This window comes from Triticum aestivum, chromosome 5B (assembly GCF_018294505.1).
Source record: "Triticum aestivum cultivar Chinese Spring chromosome 5B, IWGSC CS RefSeq v2.1, whole genome shotgun sequence".
NCBI classification, from domain to species: Eukaryota; Viridiplantae; Streptophyta; class Magnoliopsida; order Poales; family Poaceae; genus Triticum; species Triticum aestivum.
The window spans coordinates 23,031,997-23,039,385 of NC_057807.1; the positions used below are offsets into that span (position 1 = coordinate 23,031,997).

Genomic DNA, 7,389 nt, shown 5'->3' on the forward strand with positions numbered 1-7,389 from the left:
GGAAATACTCGAGGCTACAATCACACTTAACTCTGGATTTACACTTTGAAGAAACATATATGACCTGATAAAGTTGCAGTATCATCAAATAAATGGTAAAACTCCTAAGGGGTAACTAATGAAGCATCACAACTTGTTTTCGCGTATTCGTGAGAGGTTTGTAGTAACTAACGGACTATCACTTCTAGTTGGGTTTCCCCGATAGACTATGCCAGGATCTCCGCTGCTGCAAGACCTCCTCAAGCCTCCTGACGGCTCTGATCAAGCTGCCTTTGAGCACTTGGGTCATCTCCTATTGAGAGATACCTAACAATCCCCTGCGCGAAGAGGCAAAGATCAGCAAACTTCAAACCCAAGAATACGACCACACGTTAGTTGCTTCAGTACATGAACAAAGCAAGTGGAAGCAGATTTGAAGCAACTGAAGGGTGACACCTTCAGAATTTAGAAAGAAGTCCACATAACCCCCTGGAGTTTCAGAAACCAGCTAATCCACCCCCTCAGCTCAAATACCGGCTAATTAACACCCTGAGCTCATCAAAACCAGGCAGAGCACCCCCTCAAGCTGATTAAAGTAGTTTTTGCAGGCGGTTTAGCCTACATGGCTCTGGCCGATTGCCAGGTCGGCTTGGTGGAAGGCACGATGCGATATGAAGACGGCGCCGAAAGTTTCACCCAATCCCCAATCCCTTCCTCTCTTTCTCCTCTGTTCGTCACCATGGCCGCCAGCTAAGCTCGTCCTCCCCTGTTCTCTAGTTCCTCTCCTCCCAATCCCTAGTTCCTCTCCTCCCCTGTTCGTCACCATGGCCGCCCTACCTCCCTAGTTCCTGTCCTCCCCCGAATCTCCATTCTCACAGGACCAGGAAGCGCACTAGACGAGGATGGCCCTCGGCGTGGCTCTACGGAGCAGTGCAAGTTTGTCTTGTGGTCTCAGTTAGACAGAAAAGTTAGAAGCTCTTCAGATGATCAAAGGTAGGCAAACCAAACAACTTCATCAGCTTACAGAAGCAATGGAGCATCTTTCAACAATTTTTTCTTTAGTTTCACCTTTTGTTGCTGGTATGGTTGTCTCAGTTTAGTTGACAAGAAAGAATTCAGAGAATGCAATTTTTTTTAGTGAAATGTATTTCTGAGTCTGCAACCTGTTGCATATGCACATATATAAGTATTCTGAATACAACCTGATTGCCATCCTGGCATCCTGCCTTGGATATAGGCTGTTAGGTTTGCTGGAGGCTTTCCAACATGAACCCCCACTCTCCCATGTCCCCCAGCAAGGGAATTCAGGAGGTCAATCGCAAGCACCTCACCTGATTAACAACAGAAACCTAGACCAACACAGTGACAGTGACAAAATCAACTGTAGAAGAAAGAGAAACCAAAGAAATGCCAGATCAAAGGTGGAGGTACTGCTTCTTCAGGCTGTGATGGTCATGGGGGTCAGTCTGCTAGAGATTTCACTGAATATGCTCACGTAACGTGCTACAATTGTGGTGATCCTGGACAACATAAGTCCATGTGTGATAGAATTAAAAAGTGTTTCATCTATAAGGCTACTTCTCGTCAAGTACTGTAGATGCTTGTCCTGTCAAAAAGATGCCTCACCAGGTTGCTAAGTACTCCCTTCATTCCTAAATATAAGTCTTTTTAGAGATTTCAATATGGACTACATACGGAGCAAATCTACATCAGGTCTGCCTCCTTGGGTATATTGCCGGCTGTCCTCGGGGGCGGGCGTCGTCGGCTGACTCCCCCCGTGCTGGTGGTCAGGCCTGAGAGGCGGGTCCTTCCAGCCGACCTTCGGCACTTCCCGCAGAGGCAGACGCCTCCCAGTTCTCTCCTGGCGCCCCGCGTCTTTCCGTCAACTCACAAGTAGGGCGCTCACTACCTGGGGTGGTCGCGATGTACAACAGTAGAGGTTACTATTATTCCTACCGTCAAAGTAATTAAACTGGTAGCGTAATTACTATAGTACTCCCTCTGTAAACTTGTATAAGATCGTTTAGATCACTACTTTTGTGATCTAAAAGATCTTATAAAGTTTACGGAAGGAGTGGTAATTAAGGAGGATCAAGCAAACATCACGAGACGACAAACCTACCAAAAGAGGGTAAGAAACCATCCAATCCAAGAAGTTAAAAGAAGCGACTCGACCGCCACTTTCTTCCTCTCATCTCCCCCTCTCTCTGGACTCTGACTCTGGTCAAAGCGAGCGCCAGTGCAGTGCTCTCCCGCCGAAACAAGAAAGGAAGCCAAGGAAAAAGAAGAAAAACCACGGACAGACGGAGCAAGTGAAGAAAGTTGGGTTTTCCATCAATTAGCAAATTAATTACCAGTCGGGGAAGGGTAATAACACGTCCAAAAGTTACAGTCCTCCACTAGCACTACCCTACCCAGAGCGCAAAACCTGAGCAGCTGGAAGTGGGTATACCTCCTCATGCTACAAGCCTATCTTTCTTCAATCAGGCTTCTATTTCTACTCTGCATCAACATCATGGCGTGGAGGAGCCTTCTACTTCTGCCCACACTGGAGCAGTAAAAATGGCGGGTCCGCACAAGCACCGCCCTCTCTGAGCCCCGAGGCGCCGGGGGGAGCTCACGCGGTCGTGCGCGCGAGGTACTTGCCGCATTCGTAGCTCAGTGCCTGGAGCACCGCCGAGCACAGCGAGGGGACCAGGACGGCGCCGGGGAAGCCCAGGGCCTCGCAGACGCCTTCCGATGGCACCGTCGTCGAAACTGTTTGAGACCAATCGGTCTCTGTCCAGACCAAACCAATCCAGCCCCAAAAAAAGTATAGCCCAGAGCAAACTAAATTAACGTAGTTTGAATCCAATGACAGCCCAATAGGAAACCAAACTGAAACTGTAGTTTGAATCCAAACTATTCACAGGTTTACCTGTGCCTAGGGATGCCAAGGCGGTGTTCAGGCCCGCGGATGAGGGCTCCGTCGCGATCCTGCAACAACAGCAAAGGCACATGCCATCGCTATTTTCAGCGCATGCAGAGAAAGGGTTTCGGCGGGCAATGGATGGTGGCGGGGAGGAACCATGGTGCTTACGTCAGATCAAAGCGGTCCGTGTCTGAGGTCATCGCGGCGCAGACGCCCAAGACGATCCACGGTGGGAGAGCTGCGTCCTTTATCTCCATGCTATAAGCACATGCTGCCCGCCGCAAGAGGAGGATCAGACGCTGCTGATCCAGGTTCTCATGCGTCACCGAAACCGTCAGACGAGGCCAAGCCGCTGTCAGCTTTCCTCATCTCCCTGCATATCACCTGCAAGACAATGTATTCAGGGAGGGTATAAGATTTTCCGAGTTTTTGCACAAACACAGCGAAGCGTTATAAAACCAGTTTCGAATTTGAGTGGATGAATAAGGTGCTTCTAGACCGAGTGTTCAGAAACTTGTTGACAGAGAATCCAGTGAACAAAATACTTGACACTAACAATAATTGTGCAATAGTAGCACCACATGGTTAGTAACTGGACGTAAATGTGAGTGCGTGAAACCATTTTGCTTGCGGCGGCAAGAAAAACAAAGTCAATGGAAATGAAATTACCTCCGGACTATGGAGGGAGGCAACCATTTTGAAATGGCACCGGTGAATATAGCACCGGGACGTCTGTGGAAGATAATGAATTCAGAAAGGACCTGGAAAAAGAAATCACAAGATTAAATTACACAACATGAAAACACAGGGGGTTAAAAGAAAAAGAATGATTATTACAGATTAAGCGCCCTACTTGTAGTTCAACAATACATCATATAAGCCATGAACGCTCTTATTGCCAGTAAATGAAAGGAGTGACTGCGAGGTGTTGTCTACCTCAGATAAACATCTATATGAAGTGTCTGCCCATCCAATAGAAAACAATCACAATCAGTCAGTAGCTGCAGCCTTACTAGAGCAAATAAAGGCAAGTTGAAGAATCAAATAGAACCTGGCCCAGGTTGAGTGTTCGGATTTTTGAGAATTCGATCAGGTTGTCTTCAGTAGCCTGCTCCACTTTGGCCTTGCAAAGGGGCATAGAAAAGCAAACACCCTGCAACAATGCAGTCATATGGTCACACATTATGATCGCAAGTGACAATGATGTTTTAACCCAGTACAAAGATTGAAATCAACACAGCTTGGATTGGCCTGGAGCAATTCGATGCCCTAGAGACCAACATACCAAGTTAATATTTCATTCCTATTATGGTACTCCCTCTGTAAACTAATATAAGACGTTTTAGGTCACTAAAGTAGTGACCTAAAACGTCTTATATTAGTCTACAGAGAAATACCAAATAAGGGTAGAAAATTGACTTCAACAACCAAAAAGATGTTTCTTTCAGTAAAATGGGCAAACAGAAGAAGCATTGGGTTTAATCACAAAAGTATTAAAGCTTTATTCACATGTGGAACTAGTGTGATGTTGTAACTCATATGTCGTAGTCCCCCAAAAAATGGAAGTGGAAAATGAAGAAATCTAGAATAGACTTGAAAAATGGAAGTGGAAAATGAAGAAATCTAGAATAGACTTGCCAACCAATAAGTCGATCTACTTGAGTGAAGTAACACTTAGAAGTTGCAAGCAGTAACATACATAATGGTTGGTCAGTAACAGAAATGTGGTACTGTAATAGGGATTTTAAAAAGAAATGTGAAACGATGATGAGGTCGGAAAAAAAAATTAAAGGACCGACCTGTTTTCGTAGTAGTGACCTCATGCCACGTGTAGATTGTGATAAGTAGGCATTACAGGACTGCTTCTCCAAACAGTTTCGTTGATAAATAGAGCAACAAATTGTGCCGCATAAACTACAATAACAAAAGTGATGTTCAGTAAGATGAACGAGGGTGAGCCATAAAGTAACAGTCTAGTAGAACCTTAAGATTCAATACTTCCAAGGAAAATGAAATATAACTGCAATCGAAGGTATTCTTGAGACAAATGTGGAATCTTAACATGTTTAGAATTCTTTGTACATGTACAAAAACAGTTAAATTTTCCATATATATGACTTATCAAATTATTATGAAGGATTGAGGTCTGAGGAGCAAGAAGATACCATAGAAGATATTCAACAGATTCTTCCGGAACATGTAGTAAAGATTCTGAAAAGAATCTTCCCAATCCTGATACCTTTTGTGAATGAACTCTTTTTCTACATGCCAGAAGGAGAAAAGGTAAAGAGATACATCCACAAAAGTACGAGGATATTGTATCTTTAAAAGCACACAATAGTTCAGGTCTAGTAATTACCTCCTCGTGCAGTTGATGAGAGCATAGCAGATACGATGGGAGCAGGTAACATGGATTGTGGATATACCCATGACTGCAGTGCCTTCGAGAACAAGAATTCCTTGTTGCTCTCCTGCCTCATGTGTCCTGAACTTTGAGACCTACCTCCAGCAACACTGCCCCTACAACTTGTACTCAAATTGTGACACCTGTTGCAGGCAAGAGTTATTATACTTTGGGCCTTTGAGGCAGAAAATCTAAACAGAGACGACAGGGTTCAATTTGCAGTAAATTTCAATTAATTTCCCTAGCGACTGTATGCTGAACTAGACATGATACCACTTGGAGCACTGGATCATACAGACATCAATACTTAACTGAAATTTCTGGAAAAAAAATTGCAGGTGTAGTAAGCACCCAATGAGACTAAATGACTAAGAGGCGCATACCATTTACATATCTAATTTTCAGAGTGTCAATCTAAGATATGTCACCGGTTCAATCAAGATACTCATGAACTTTCTCTGGGAAGGGTGCATTTTCTAAATGAAAACAAGAAAGAAATGCAAGAGAAGCTAATGCATACGCACCACTTCACAGAAGATGATGACACAAACTGCAGGGTAGTCTTCAAGGTGAGATCCAAAGGAGCTCTTTTTCCTGGTATTGTGATTTGGAAGGGCACGCCTCTGAAGACTTCAAAGGAACGTCACCAGCCTGTATGTTAGTGCCACTGGAAGCTCCAGAAGCACCACGAGCTCCGAACCCTTTCATCACTTTGTCCTACACAAAGTACTAGAAAGATTAGAGGATGAGGTAATATATACATATACTGTAGTGCACTAGGTGGACGCTCCTTACCATGTCGAATTTGCTAGAGCCAGCCTGCTTCTCATCACCAATGTGAAGCTCTGATACACTCCGCAGAGCATTCTTGCTGCATTTCTCAGCTTTCCTAAAACCTGGTTTTGCTGCTTCCGCGAGCGATGGAACAGAAGAGTCCAACTGGGCAGAGTCGCCATCGCTGCTGAATTTTGGGGAAGAAAACAATCCAAATAAGAGCATGGACATGGCATGAAACAAGATCAACTGTCTCTGGTAAAATAATTACCGTGGAAACGGAGATTCTGCAGACTGTGAAGCCGTTACAGCATCAGCAGACTTGGGAGCCTTCTCATTGTTCAGTAAAGCATCCTGCTTTCAAGACATTATTACAAGTTACTTATACAACAAAACAAGTGGTTCAACACGATGCTGTCAAATACTTGGAGAGCAATGAGCATCATTTTCTTTAACAAGACACAACGTCTAACCTTACAATTTTCTTTCCCAACGTTTCTGGATTTTTTAACTGGGAACACCTCTGTGACACGAGTGCTGATGTATTTGGATATTTTCTGCTGTTCTGGGTTCCGAGGCCCATTGCTTGGCCTATACCCACAAGATCAGTCAGGCATCAAATTTCCCAACAAAGCAGACACAAGAGGAGAGGAACATCACGATACATGATTACGAGAGAACACTTTATACCTATCAAACGCCGCGGAAGGGAGTGACTGATCATTGGCAACCTTTTCAGACACGCGTCGCTTCAACTGCTCATCCTGCAGGAATCAATCGATAGAACAAGTTTCAGTGTTCGTCTGCGACCTTGTAGCATATAATGCTTCCGGCAAGATATGCTACATTTTCAGTGTGTAATAATGTGGCAATGTGAGGTGGAGACGAAGCTCTAGCAGGCCCCTCATGTCTCCTCTTGTAACATAAAACCCTTTGTAAGAACAAATCACTCTCCTGAAATCGATGAAACACGGAACCTATTGTCTTCATAACACATTCATAAGTGAAAGCTGACAACACGGTTAATTCGCAGCACACTTAGCTGTACATAAGCATGTATACCAGTAGATTACAATGCAGCACTGCATCAAACGCTTGGCTAAATTCTGGTGCAGTGCAGCTACTCTCTGGCTGAAACCTAAGCGCTGTAAACGGCTGGATGTGGATGTGGCATCGTTTTCAAATGGGTAATAAACTCCTTTCTTTCAAAATAACTGCAGCGCTGCATCGAGATCTTGTTTGGGCGCTGCATCAAGATCTTGTTCGGCGTCGCGTGACGAAGCTAGTTCTACTGATAAGGAACTGTCATGGATTGGGGATA

General features: G+C 44.5%; 1 pseudogene; it reads right to left on the reverse strand.

Moving 5' to 3' along the window:
• Positions 1-323: 323 nt before the first annotated feature.
• Positions 324-6,841, reverse strand: LOC123114578 (uncharacterized; annotated as a pseudogene).
• Between the last annotated feature and the right edge of the window lie 548 nt (positions 6,842-7,389).